The sequence below is a fragment of the Echinops telfairi genome, unplaced genomic scaffold (assembly GCF_000313985.2).
Source record: "Echinops telfairi isolate 266 unplaced genomic scaffold, ASM31398v2 ScPeMD7_5868;HRSCAF=6743_0, whole genome shotgun sequence".
NCBI lineage: Eukaryota > Metazoa > Chordata > Mammalia > Afrosoricida > Tenrecidae > Echinops > Echinops telfairi.
In genome coordinates, this window is record NW_022109767.1 from 6,602,431 (window position 1) to 6,615,840 (window position 13,410).

Sequence of the window (13,410 nt, forward strand, 5' to 3'; positions counted from 1 at the left end):
AGTCTTCCAGGGCACGGGCTCTATCAGTGTAGTGCAAGGTGTCTTGGCAGCAGAGCATCTCCAAGGCAGTGAGAAGAGAGAGAAGGTGTCTCCCGTCTCCAAGGAAGAAAATACAGGAATTCCCAGAATTCCCAGGAGAAGGCCATGCCTACACAGAGGCCTCATTGACTATGATCCGATTGACAGACTAGACTCCCCCCCTTCACTCTTAATCCTCTCAAGTCCCAAATTGACATCAGATGTTGTAACTACCACAGTATCATTTACCAACTCCAGGGATTCAGGTCTGATCATCTATGAAGGAAGTGTTATTCAGCCTTGAGAAGCAGGTGGAATTGAAACGACTTAAAACCAAGCGAAGTAGCACAAACACACGCCATTGTTTGATAGCAATTCCGCTGCTGTCCCGAATTACAACAATAGTGACTACTACGCCTCCCGTGTCATCTTCAGATTAATGTCCACCATGTAGTTTGTAGGCCCAGAAACAGGCCCAGAAACTCCAGACCACATTAAATCAAAAAACATACCGCAGCTTTGTGAAAGAAACCATCATAGTCATTTTTTAAGTCCCAAATATGTGTTTCTCAACAGATTAGTTATATGGAGTTTTGTGCACGGACACTCGGTCAACTTGGAAAACTAGGATGCAAACCGGGAACAACAACAAAAAGAGAAAGGTCGGCAAAGTTTAAGAACGAGCGAGAGGCATGCTTCCATATTCAAGAAGTTTTAAAAAAAACTTAACCACAGACCTCTCAGGGTATCCGTTTAGTGGGTCTGGTAGGCTCCAAAGGAAAATATATGCACAGGTATAAAGTTCCCCAAATACTTTTATACACAGACACCTCCCTTTCAAGTTCCATGATGACAGCAAACATGTGGGCTTTGTTCAATGCGTCATCTCCAGCATCTAGTCTAGGCCTGAAGGGATATTTGAACGCATATGTGAATACATGAAGGCTGACGGGTGGGATGGATGGATATAAACTACAGCTGATTCGATGGATGCATGGATGGTGGATGGGGGATAAATAAATGGATGGATGGAGGGAAGGTGGTGAATGAATGAGTGGATAGGTAGATAAAATCACTGCCCTGGAGATGACTATGGCTCAGCAATCCCATCTAGCTTTTCTGAAACTGTAAACCTTTACGGCTCCGGACAGCCTCCTCTTTCTCCCACGGAGCAGCCAGTTGATGTAAGCCCCTGACTGGGGATAGATGGGACACCACCGGAGTGAACTCGCAGCTCTGGATTTGGAGCAAAAAGAAAAGGGGCAAAAGAAACAGCACGCTGAGAGGAGGGGGCTAAAGAGAAGAGCGGGTAGATGTCCCCCAAGAAAATCTGCGTTCCTGGAACTCAGATGAGCAAGTTGACATTGCAGCATATTCACACAGGCCTCACGCTCTCTGTCTGGTGTTGGAGAGACAGCACGGAGCAATGTGTACAGACGGACAGGCCTGGGTTCACCACACAGCTCCATCCACCACGTGCTCACGGATTCCCTGTCCTCATTTGCAAAATGCAGATGAACAATGGCTCCTGGATCGAGATGTTGAATGGTTTAGCAATCATTTCCCTGAAGGCTAAATCCCAAACTCAAACCCAATGCGTCGGGTCCATTCCAACTCCTAGAGGTCTATCCGATTGGGCAGAATAGACCTGCTCCCTAGTCTCCTGAGCCTTAAATCTTGACAGGAGCAGACAGCGGCTCCCTCAGAGCGGCTAGGGCATTTGAACTGCTAACCTCGGGGTTTTCAGTCTAACAAGTAACCCACGACACGACCAAGGCTGCTTCCCTCCAGGCTGGCACACAGCAATCTCTGAGAAGCTCCTGTCACTATATCATTTTATCTCCCAAGAGCTTTGCAAAGTGCTTCTATAGAAGCATTTGATTTAGAAGCATTACTTAATGGAGGGCCTGTTTCTCTGTAAGCAATAACTTCTTCCCTCCTTCTCTCCCTCCACCCTTTCCTTCTTTCTTATCTATCAGCATTCTTATTTCTTGACTAGAGAATGAGTTACAAACGATACAACACAAGAGCATGCCACCAAGTTCTCGTCCTTCCACTCTCCTCTGGCATCCAGTTCTCCTCCCTGAAGCATCCTATGTAAAGACCAACCGAGCAGGGTTCCCATCAGCAGCTGCTTTTAGACTAGGGTCACCAGGAAACACTGCACATTTGGGGTTTAAGCAACCCAAAGCAAAATGCTAGATCTCCCAGCCAAGACATAATGGTGCTAGCTTGTGAGGATTCCTTCTGTGGGTTCATCCAATCCTCTGATTAATTAAACCACAAGCAAACCAATTACCACTCAGTCTATCCCAACTCGTAGTCACCCTGCAGGGCAAAGTCGAACTGTCCCATGGGGTTTCCCTGCCTGCCATCTATACCGGAGGAGACTGCCCACACCTTTCTCTCATGGGTTTGAACTGCCAATGGTTCAGTTAACGGCCAAACACTTAAACCACTGTGCCTCCAGGACACTTCATGGTGGATACAGAACCACTAAACGGTGTATAAGAAGAGTGTTGGTGGCATAAGGTTACGTGCTGGGCAGCAAGGTCGGCAGTTCGAAACCATCAGCTAGAAAAAGGAGACTCTCTAGACCAGTGGTTCGCAACCTTCCTCATGCCGCCACCCTTTCATACAGTTCCTCATGTTGTGGTGACTCCCCCCCAACCATCAAATTATTTTCCTTGCTACTTCATACCTGTCATTTTGCTACTGTGATGAATCAGGCGGCTCCTGTGAAAGGGTCCTTCAACCCCCAACGGGGTCGCAACCCACAGGTTGAAAACCGCTATCCTAGACCCATAAAGAGTGACAGTCTCAGAACCCCACAGGGGCAGTTCTACCCTGTCATCGAAGATAACTGTAAGTCAAAATTGACTTGGGGGCCATGAGTTTGGAGTTTAGAATCAGGAAAAAGCAGAGCCTTTCCACTCAGTAGAGAGTCACAAGCTCAGAAACCCACAGGGGCAGTTCTACTCTGTCCTATAGGGTCAATATGTGTTTGGTTTGGGGGACAGGTATATAAAGGAGCCCTGGCCATGTTGTTGGGTAAGAGTTAAATTGCTAACCGCATGGTTCAAATTCACCAGCCGCTCCAAGGGAGAAGAGTGCCGTTACCCTGCTCCCTTGAAGATCTACAGCTTCAGAAACCCTATGTAGGGTGGCTAAGAGTTGCAATCAACTCAACAGTGGGGGGTGTGATACAGTATAGGTGGAGCCCTGATTGCACTGTGGGTTAGGCACTGTGTTAGACAGGGTTCTCTAGAGAGATAAAACCAAATTCCTGATAATATAATATATTTATTTATAAAGAGAATTAGATATATAACGAGAAATGAACTGTTAAATCATATACAGATAAATATACAATACAAGAAATAAACAGTTAAATTAGAAAGCACTATAAATGGTTTACTGCAACTCACGTCCGTGAGAGAAAGTTGAGAGACTAGCAGTCCTTCAAGTCTCTGTCTGATGCCAGATCTTCCTCTATTTGTAGAGAGAGCTAGGCTATGTCAGCACAGCAGCCAATCACAAGGCAGGTCACCAATTGCCAGTCCCCAGCTCCAGAGAAGTCTTAAAGGGACCTCAACTTACAGCAACACAGTCCACAGGCTAGGCATCCCACAGGCAGTGTAGCCTTTAAATTGAGGCACATAACAAGCAAGGCAGCCGCACACTGGTCCAATGATCACAGAGCGAGAGACAAGAAAGGCAAGGCTCACCAAGCCATCCATCTCTCTGCCTTTCAGTCAATCCCACCTGCGTTTATCAGCCAGGCTGGCACAATAAACTAACTCAGGCACTGAGCTCCTGCAAGGTGAGAGATTCAAACCCACCACCCTGCTCTATGGGAGAAAAATGAAGCTGCCTGCTCCCGAAAAGATTTAGTCTTAGGAACCCTACTGTAAGTCAGAATGTACTCCATGGCAGCGGGGCTTATACATCGGGATGCAGAGGAGCCCTGGTGACATGGTGCTTAAGGGCGTGGCTGCTCACAGAGCAATTGGTGGTTGGAACCCATCCATCCATCCCCGCTCGGGAAGATGATGGAGCAGTTCCACTCTGTTCTCCAGGGCAGGGCCATTGTGCATCAGCATGGGCTCAACAGCAGCAAGGTTGGTTTTTCGTTTTGTTTTGTTTTGACATGTGATAGCAATAGGAATGTGGTACTTGGGGGCACATCATAATAATTACATTTTCCCCCCAAAGAACCAGAATATTTAAATGATCCTAAGCATGGCTTGGTCCCTTCCAGATGACCAGGAGCCTCCAAATGATGTCAATGCCCCAGGGAGGGGCAGAGGCAATAACCCATAGGCAGATCCAGATTAGGAATGACGTTGGCCAACTTGTCTTTTGATTTCCTTAGATCAAAGATTCTATAAGAATGGGAGGCCGAACCTGTAATTCCAGGGGACATCAGAAGCCAATGACAGCTGCCATCCCTCAGGATGGAGGTCTGCAGGAGAAACCTCAGAAGCAACGTGAAGCAAAGTGACAGCCCGTCGCCAAGACCATGACAACACGATGCTGCTTATGTTTGCTGGCTGTGGCTCCACCCCACACTTCCTCCGGGGACATGGCTACGGACACACACAATCTATTCCGGCATTGTAGTTTAATTCTCAACAGAACATGACACTTTTGAATTTGCCTACAGAGCTGGGCAGAAATCAACGAAATATTGTGAAGGAAAAATTCTCATGAACATGCCGCCCAAATCCCTACGCTGAGGCAGGATGGTATGACCAAGGTTTAACTTACCTTCACATGGAAAGACAATAAATGGATTTTGTTTTTTCTTCAACTGTGCTAGTCTACACACACACACACAGAATCTGAAAACATATGCTGGAAAACTTTTGTTACATGACCGTCCAATGTACTCTAAACCCGGGGCCAAATGCAGTAGGAAGTGTTTCAGCATTGTGTTAGGCTGGGTTGACTAGAGAAACAAATCCAGGGACACTCATATATGCGTAAGAAAGAGCTGTATATCAAGAAAAAATTGTGTATCTGGAAAACATCTCAGTCCAGTCAAACTAAAGTATCTAAGTCCAGTACTAGTCCGTAAGTCTATCGTCAGGCTCACGCAGCCAGATGCCATGACGCAGAATGCAGGAATATCACAGGCAAGTAAGTGCAAAGTCCCATGGATCCAATGACAGTGCACACAGCTCCAGGGTTCTGGCAGCAACCAAGGTCTACCAGCAGGAAGGTGAAGGCAAAGAGAGAGAGAGGGAGGAAGGTTCCCAGGACCCTCCTTAAGAGACGGCCACTCCCACAAGGAGTCACCATCAGGCTGTGATCTGACTGACAGGTTGACTACCACCCCTACACTTTTATAGATGTTCAAGTTGAATGAAATTATGCAACTACCACAAATAGGGTGGTCACATCACTAATTGTGCCCAGATGGCTCTGCATCTACCCTGATCCGTCCTTTGCAGCTAGCATCCTCACTGTGGATAGCAATGGGATGCTTTGCAGCAGGAGGACCCCAAAAGGGAAGGGGCAGTCCTTCAGAATGTTCGGTTGTGGCAGGAGGTGGGAGAAAGAAGTGAGGAATCAAAAAGTGCCACTGGTAGTTGTGGTTCCTGACCAAAACCCCTCAGGCACAGCCACCACAGCCTATCAGAGGAGCTTCCAGGCTGAGAAAGACCAGGAAGAAAGACCGGGTGGTCTACTTCTGAACACTGGCCAAAGAAAGCCCTGTGGATCACAACAGCCTGAAGACGGGATGACACCGTTCCAGGCAGTGTTGAGGCCCTTTGTGCATGGCTCATCAAGTGTCAGAGTTTACTCAGTAAGGAAGGACAACACCACCAGGTCACAGCATGAAGCCAGAGTGCACAGAACTGCCCACCTCTGGGTGTGCTGAGTTTTAAAGGGACCTCTTTGTTCCACATCTTAATTGTACCTCAAGTGTCTAATGGTTGGAAGGAAAGGGAGAATGGGGAAGCGTCTTATGATGCACTCACTCAGTCACTCTGTTGGGTAGGGTGACCCTTCTACCCAAAGAGGGGCAGTGCAGACACAGGTTCACGGCCACCACAGTAAGCCTGGAGGACTCAGAAAGAGGCATTTTCAACGGGGCCAGAGCTCCTGGTGAGGGCTGTTGACAGAAAAACAAGTTCTCTTCTTCCTTCCAGACCAGTCATGTAAACTAGGGGCTTAGCGAGAAGACACCCATGCCATCAGAAGGCCAAGTTCAACAAGAGCATGTCCTGGGGAAAGGAAGCAAAGCACGTGCGACCCGGTCCACATTCATTCCAGGCTTTTAGAGAGAGATGCTGCTCCCTCTCTTGGAGCGCTAAGATACAGATGGTCAGAAGGTTCCGTCAGGGGGAGAGGGGAAGGAATGCCTATACCAAGGAACTGGAGCTTGTTCCTTGAATAGGCCCTGTGCAAATGGACAAGACAGGATCACAGAGGTTCATCACAGCACTAAGCAGCTGCTCCCCCAGGTAGAGCAGAATGGGCCCTAGAGTTATGAATGAAAAGCCTGTTATTTATTTATTGCATGATGCTGTCAGAAACAGCTACTAAGTTGGCCCCAGGGGCCTGGAAACCCTCAGCAGAGAGGAAGGAGCACTGCCTATTCTGGGCCTTCTCCTTGATTAACTGCAGATTAGACCTTTGGGTCCACTGGACATTCATTGGCTGGATGTTGAACCTCCAGGCCTTTCTTCCAACTCGTCTTAGTCTGGAAGCATCCTGAAGTCTGTTCAGCACCATAGCAGCACACAAACCTCCACTGATAGTTGGTGGGTGGCTGTGGATGAGGTGGTTGGAAATTGGCCCTGAGACTCTTGCACAGGTGAAAGCCACAGGAAGACTTCGATCCAGGGCTTATGTAATCCACTGAATTAGATAATGTGGATCTCCTAGCTATAGCTTCTGTTACTCCCCACCAAACAGCCTTGTTGGGTCTGGGTAAAAAGATGGGGCAAGATACTGATTGGATTATATGATTCAGTGGTTGTTAACGGGATTCATACTTGGGTGTGTCATCTGGCTGGGTATAAAATCAGCCATCTCAGAAGTAGGAGGGGGGATTTTACAACCAGTGAGAGAGAAGAGTCAGAAGAGAGGTACACTCTTTCGATCCCAAGAGCTCTGGATCCAAGAGACAGCAGAAAAGTGGCAAAGGAGCAGCAACAACAGCAACAGCACCTAAGACAGAGTAGCGGACATCACAATCCATGGAGCAAGTAAAGCCGAATGCTTTGGGGCAGGAAGCTGCCTTGTGGAATGGGCTGCCTACAGGCACTTAGTTGGTGGAGCGGAGTTTGTGGATCCATACATGGGTGCTTAGAGTGGAGCGAACTTATCGGAAGCTCTAAGAGAACTTTGCAACACTGCCAGAGCAGGACAGGCTATACCAAAGAGGCTGGGAGTCAGAGCAAGTCCTGCCTCTGGGCACAGCAGAGAAGAAACTATCCAGACTGAACAACTGTACCCTGAGTTTTTCTTATCGGAATTTCAGCCTGTTAACTTCCCAAGTAACACCCTTAATCCTGAGTATGACCTGTGAGCGCTGTGTGGCCACTGCGATGGATTATTGAACCCAAATGAAGGGTGGACAGTTGCTGGGGGAGGGCAAGTTGGTATCAGAAGAGGGTCAAAAGGGATGGAGGGTGGACACAAGTCTGACATCTGGCTTTCGGCCATCAACCTCAGGCCTGGGAGTCCGAGGAGGCCAGACACGGCCCCTACATCATTTCTACAGTTTAGGAATCATGAACCCACACAATATTCTCCCTTGAAGGCCTGACATACAGAAGAATCTAAATGAGAGATTGATCCACAAAGTATTTGTCTTTCACTACAGAATAAGGAATCGATGACTATAGCTTTGTCAGCTTTTAGAAACTTACTACCAATTAGCAATTCACCAATTAACATCCGATGTGAAAACTGAGTAGGCTTAACACCTGGCCTGCTTCTCAATTGCTCCTTCCAGTAGCATCTCTTTGTCAGGAATCTAAAACAACCTGCAAAGGAGGTTATCCCCCTTTGAAAACAAATGAATTGCTTGGTTCTCAAACATAGGCTCAGAATTTGCAAAATAAGAGTAAACCACATCCACGTAACACTAGCTAGATTAGTGGGCAGAGTCGAAGCTCCCAGTGGAAGGCTTTTCTCTTCCTGGTCTGCATGCGTGGCCCCTAGTGTCTAGTGCAAAGAGCAGCATTACACCAGTCCTAACCCTTCACAGCAGTTCAGATCTCTAAAGTCACTGTGACAATGAATTAGCAAATACAGTGAACCCTCGCCACTTAGCGCTTCGACTTCCGCGGCTTCACTCTATCGCGGTTTTTGCGTAACAGCGCATGCTCTGTCATTACTGCCACTGATTGGCTCATACTGTACATGCTTCTGTCTGCATCGCTACGTATCGGAGCTACGTATCAGATGCATTTTTGCTTTTGTACAGTGTACTGTAATTGTTTGCGATTTTTAAGAAATTTTATCTAAGCCCTATGATGGCTCCTAAACGAGCTGCTTCTTGTAAGCCTTCTGACAATAAAAATAAGCGCCAGAGGAAGATGCTCACCATCCAGGAAAAGGTAAAACTTTTGGATATGATCAAAGATGGCAAGAAAATCGTGGAGGTTGCACGCCATTTTGACTTGAATGAGTCTTCCGTTCGCTCCATCCGTAAAGAGGAAAAAAACATCCGTGCTACGGCTACTTTCACTTTCAACAAGGAAGCAAAGTGCATCGTGACAAGTCGTAATAAGTTCATAATAAAAACGGAGTCTGTCCTAGCCGTTTGGATCATTGTAACGTCCAAAATGTTTTACTGTATTTTCCCTTTTTCGTTTAATAAATTGGGTAATACGAGTGTAATGGTGACTGAAGGGTGTTTTTTCATGTCCTCTATGCTCTAACTACGAAAATATTTGATTTACAAATAAGGAATCCTACTTCGCGGAATTTCATTTATCACGGTAGGGTCTAGAACCGATTAACCGTGATAAACGAGGGTTCACTGTACTGACCCAGTGCTCCTATTTTTGTGAGCCTCTGGGCACACGATATTTTTACTTTACTTTTTCCTTGTCATTGGGCTGAGAGTTTACAGAGAACATGTATTGTGTGCATTCAACAATTCACGTGCATTTTGCATCATGACACCAGCTGCAAGCCCTGGTCACAACAGTGTTGTTTTTAGGCACCGCCATGTCGGTTCTGACTCACAGTAACCCGATCTATGTACAAGAGAAGGAAACCACTGCCCGGTCCTGCACCATCCTCACAATTGTTCTTATGTGTGCGCCTACTGTTGTGGCCACTGTATCAACTGATCACATCGAAGGCATTCCTCCTTTCTGATGCCCTTCTACCACACTAAGCATGATGTCTTTCATGGGATTGATCTCTCTTGAAAACGATTTGAGATACAGCCTCACCACCCTTGCCTCTAAGAAGCATTCTGGCTGTACTTCTTCCAAGACAGATTTGTTTGTTCTTTTGACAGTCCATGGTACCACGGCCCTGTCTCACGGTAGGGTCTAGAACCAATTAACCGTGATAAACGAGGGTTCACTGTACTGACCCAGTGCTCCTATTTTTGTGAGCCTCTGGGCACACGATATTTTTACTTTACTTTTTCCTTGTCGTTGGGCTGATTTTATGTCGTAGTTTTATGTCAACTGATCCGTACAGGAGCTTGTTTAATCTGTGCTTCTGTTTGTGAAGACATTACTGGATGTGTATTGTGGACTCATTCACACTGAGCTGGCAGCCATCGGTGCTGTCACTGCTCCTTGAATGAAGCTCATCTAGCACACGCGCTCTCTCTGCAGGACAGAAACCACAGCCTTCTTGAGTTCGGGAATACCAGCCAGCACTTAAGCCCTAAGCTTGAGAGGCATTTTAAACTGTGAAACCAACCGCCGACCAAAAGCACACAAAAAATGCTAACAGCATGGCCCTACCCAGGTCACCCAAGGACGCTTGCTTCCAGTAGGAAAGCTGACGCTGAAAAGCAGTGTCACCTTGTTTGACCTCAGCAGGGCATGTGTCCGCTGGGTGACAAAGTTTTGCCCAGCCTTGGCCTGTGTCGGCGAAAGCACTGCAAGTGTTGGTTTGGGTTACAAATAAATTTTAGCAACTAAGTGAATTCACAAGGCACTGTCGGGTAAGTGCTGAACTGCGGTTTGAGGTGGGGGAGCCAGCCCCCCACCACTAATCACGGGTTTAATTAGCACAATTGTACAGTTGAGATATATAAATGTTATACTAAAGTCATCGAGAGCATGAGAGATAGGAGAGTCAAATAATGGAGTCAGACACATCTCATGGTCGCATGGCTCACCTCAGCCCTGCTTGTTGGTCCACGTGGAGAGAGGGGGAAGGAAAGGAGGACAAGGGGAAAAGGAGCAAGGGAGGACGAGAGGTCAAGGGATGAGAGGTCAAGGGAGAAGCTGAGAGGGGGTGGGGGCGCAAGGGAGCTCTCTATTGCTAACCCAAGCCTATATACCTTTGGGGGCATGCAAGCCGACTAATTACAGGTAGACATACATCACAGGAAGGGGGTGAACTATACGTTATACAGCAATGAGAGGGGGACCATCTAGGGACATACACTCAATAGGAAGAGGAGGGGTTGGGCGTATACATGTGACAAGATGGGCGGATCCTAGATACAAGATGGCAGCCTAACTTGATGTCACTGAGCGGGTTTGATCTGTTCTCTGGATCTCCACAGGAACCATTATCAGTAGGGTGTACAGGAACCAAAGCAATGACTGCAGGCCTGTCCATTGTCCTTAACAGCAGGGAGCAGGGCCTTCCATAGTCTGGTGACCAACTGTCTTCAGGGAGGATGTCTGTAAGCATCTGACACCCCCCCCCCCGCCCCCCACTGAACTGCTAAACTCAGAGTCTGTGGTTCAAACCCACCAGCTGATTCCTGGGAGAAAGATGAGACTATCCACTCCCTTGAGAGTTGACAGCATCGGAAACCCTTCAAAGGGCTGCTCTGAGCTGACAGGACTGCACGGCGGGAGGCTTGGTTTGGTCAGGCGTAAGTGAGTTCATAAATGCAGAATCTGAGTTGCACCACTTGCTAGCCCGACTCCTTGGTCTCACACCCTTTCCCAGAGACCCTGTGAATCAAGGAGTTGATTCTGTAAATTACTATCTGGGATGCAAGGGAGAATCAAGTCCGATGTTGTATACGGTACTGTCACACAAATGTGTCTAAGGTCTGTAGTTATTATTACGGGGTGAAACCAAACGCCTTTCGTAACCACCAATACTTGAGAAGAAGCCCTGGTGGCGCAGTGGTTAAGCGCTGGTCTGGTCACCCGTAAGGTGGTGGTTTCAATCCACCGGCCACGTGGGTTTTAGAAAGCTGGTTCGTCTGCTTCCATAGAGAGTGCAGTCTGGGAAAACTTAGGAGGCCTTCTCGGCTATCCGACAGGATTCCTGCACTCTGAGATCATTCCATAGGAACTGGTTTGGGTATGAAAATTCGAGAAGGGGTGGGGGTGGAAATGAGCTGATGCCAAGGGCTAAGTAGAAAGAACATATTTTGAAAACGATGATGGTAACATGTATGCAAAGGTGCACTTGACACAATGGATGGATGGATGGATGGATTGTGATAAGAGTTGTTAGAGTCCCCAATAAAATGATTGGGGGAAAAAGTTTGAGAAATTTACATTGCTCTTCTTGGCAGCGAGAAACAAAAAATGTACTTTTTTACAGATGGAAAAAAATAGAAACTGTAAGATGAAAATTACCCACAGCCACTAAAGTTTGGATTTACCAAGAAAACAGTCTAAAACAAAATACTGACACAAAAACTATGGTTACAAAATTCTAAATATCCAGTCTACATTAGTACCTATTCTCTGATTTGAAGGAAGAAAACATAATAACCACTTTAGAGTTAGAAGGATAGTCATGGAAATTCATTTCAAACCTAACGTTCCCCTATAGTTACCTCGAACTATACCTAAGTTATCAGAACTTACATTGAGAGTGCATTGTATTATAGTCTCATACGGATATAACGAACATTTGTCATTTTAAGCTTTATGTAGTTTTGCACCTCGGTGCTATTAATTCTCTCCACCGTGTTGGCCAGCCTTTACGATTGTCCGTTTCCAGAAGTTGTTCGACTCCCCACAGGGTGGGCTGCTAGCCAAGGGCACCAATTCAGCATCGGCAGCAGCTCTGCAGGGGAAAGCTGCGGCTTTCTACTCCTTGAGAAGCTACAATCGCGGACACGCGCATTGCCACATCTACCCTGTCCGGTAGGGTTGCTTTGAGTCAGACAGTAGTGAGTTTGTTTGGTGGGTTTTTTTTGTTTGGGGAACCAGATACTCCAAGAGGTCCTGGTGGCCTGGTGAGTTACACATTGGGCTGCTGATTGCAAAGTCAGCAGTTCAAAAACACCAGCTGCCCCTAGGAGAAAGATGAGGCTTTCTACTCCCATAATGACTTACTCTCAGAAATCCACGGGGTACTTTGACTCCGTCCAATCGGGTCACTATGAGTCATGTTCATGTTGATTGCAGTGAGTTTTTAAACCAGATACTCAGTACCCCTTAAGTAACTCCCCACAGATGCTGCATTCTAATTATAAAAACGTGTGCTCTGGATTTTCAGGGATTTCCAAGCATGAATCATTTGAGATTGCATCATTCCACTGGTAATAAGTGCACTGACCACAGCGTCTAGATTTTAGACAACCAAGGATTGAATCGATATCCCATACCTGTGTGGATTTCATAGATATTGATATATATACAACCACATAAAATACCTCACAATAAAATCATGCGTTAAAAAGAAGTAAGTGAAGCGCAACGTAGGACGATAAAGTCTTTTTCCCCCTGCATCCAAGCACAAATAATTTTTCTCATGTTGCTGCCAAGTGGCCCAACACTTAACATAGTCTAAATCTCTTTCGATATCTTAAGCCAAGGATTTGGTGGCTGCTAAGGGTAACTTAATCAAGATTTTTTCTTTTTTAATGCTAACAGAATGCCAAAAAGTTACATGATGTCTCATGTGAGAGGAATGTTGGGTTTAGCTGCCCACAGGGTTACTTACCTAAGCTGTGATTATGTTCCTGTTAGTTCAGGGAAGGAGCCCTGGGGGTGGAGCCAGTCACCCACTGGGCTGCTAACTGCCAGATCCCCAGTTTAAACCCTCAGCTGCTCCTGGGAGAATGATGAGAATTTCTACTCCCTACAGCGTTCTAGTTCTCTGAAACCCACAGGGCAGTTCTACTCTGTCCTTTGAGGTCACTAGGAGGCAGAATCAACTGGGCCACAGTGAGTTTGGTTTGCGATTTAGTTTGGACAGGTTTAATGCCCAGAATACTTTGATGTGACAAATAGAGACTATCTTAATAATCTG

General features: G+C 46.6%; 1 long non-coding RNA gene across 1 annotated transcript in view; it reads left to right on the top strand.

The window, feature by feature from the left end:
* LOC123522345 overlaps positions 1 to 4,831 on the top strand; it is an 11,093-nt gene extending 6,262 nt beyond the window's left edge. The window contains exon 2 of the long non-coding RNA XR_006680614.1: positions 4,394 to 4,831. This is a non-coding gene — a long non-coding RNA (uncharacterized LOC123522345). The remainder of the gene's footprint in view (positions 1 to 4,393) is intronic.
* The last annotated feature ends 8,579 nt before the right edge of the window (positions 4,832 to 13,410 follow it).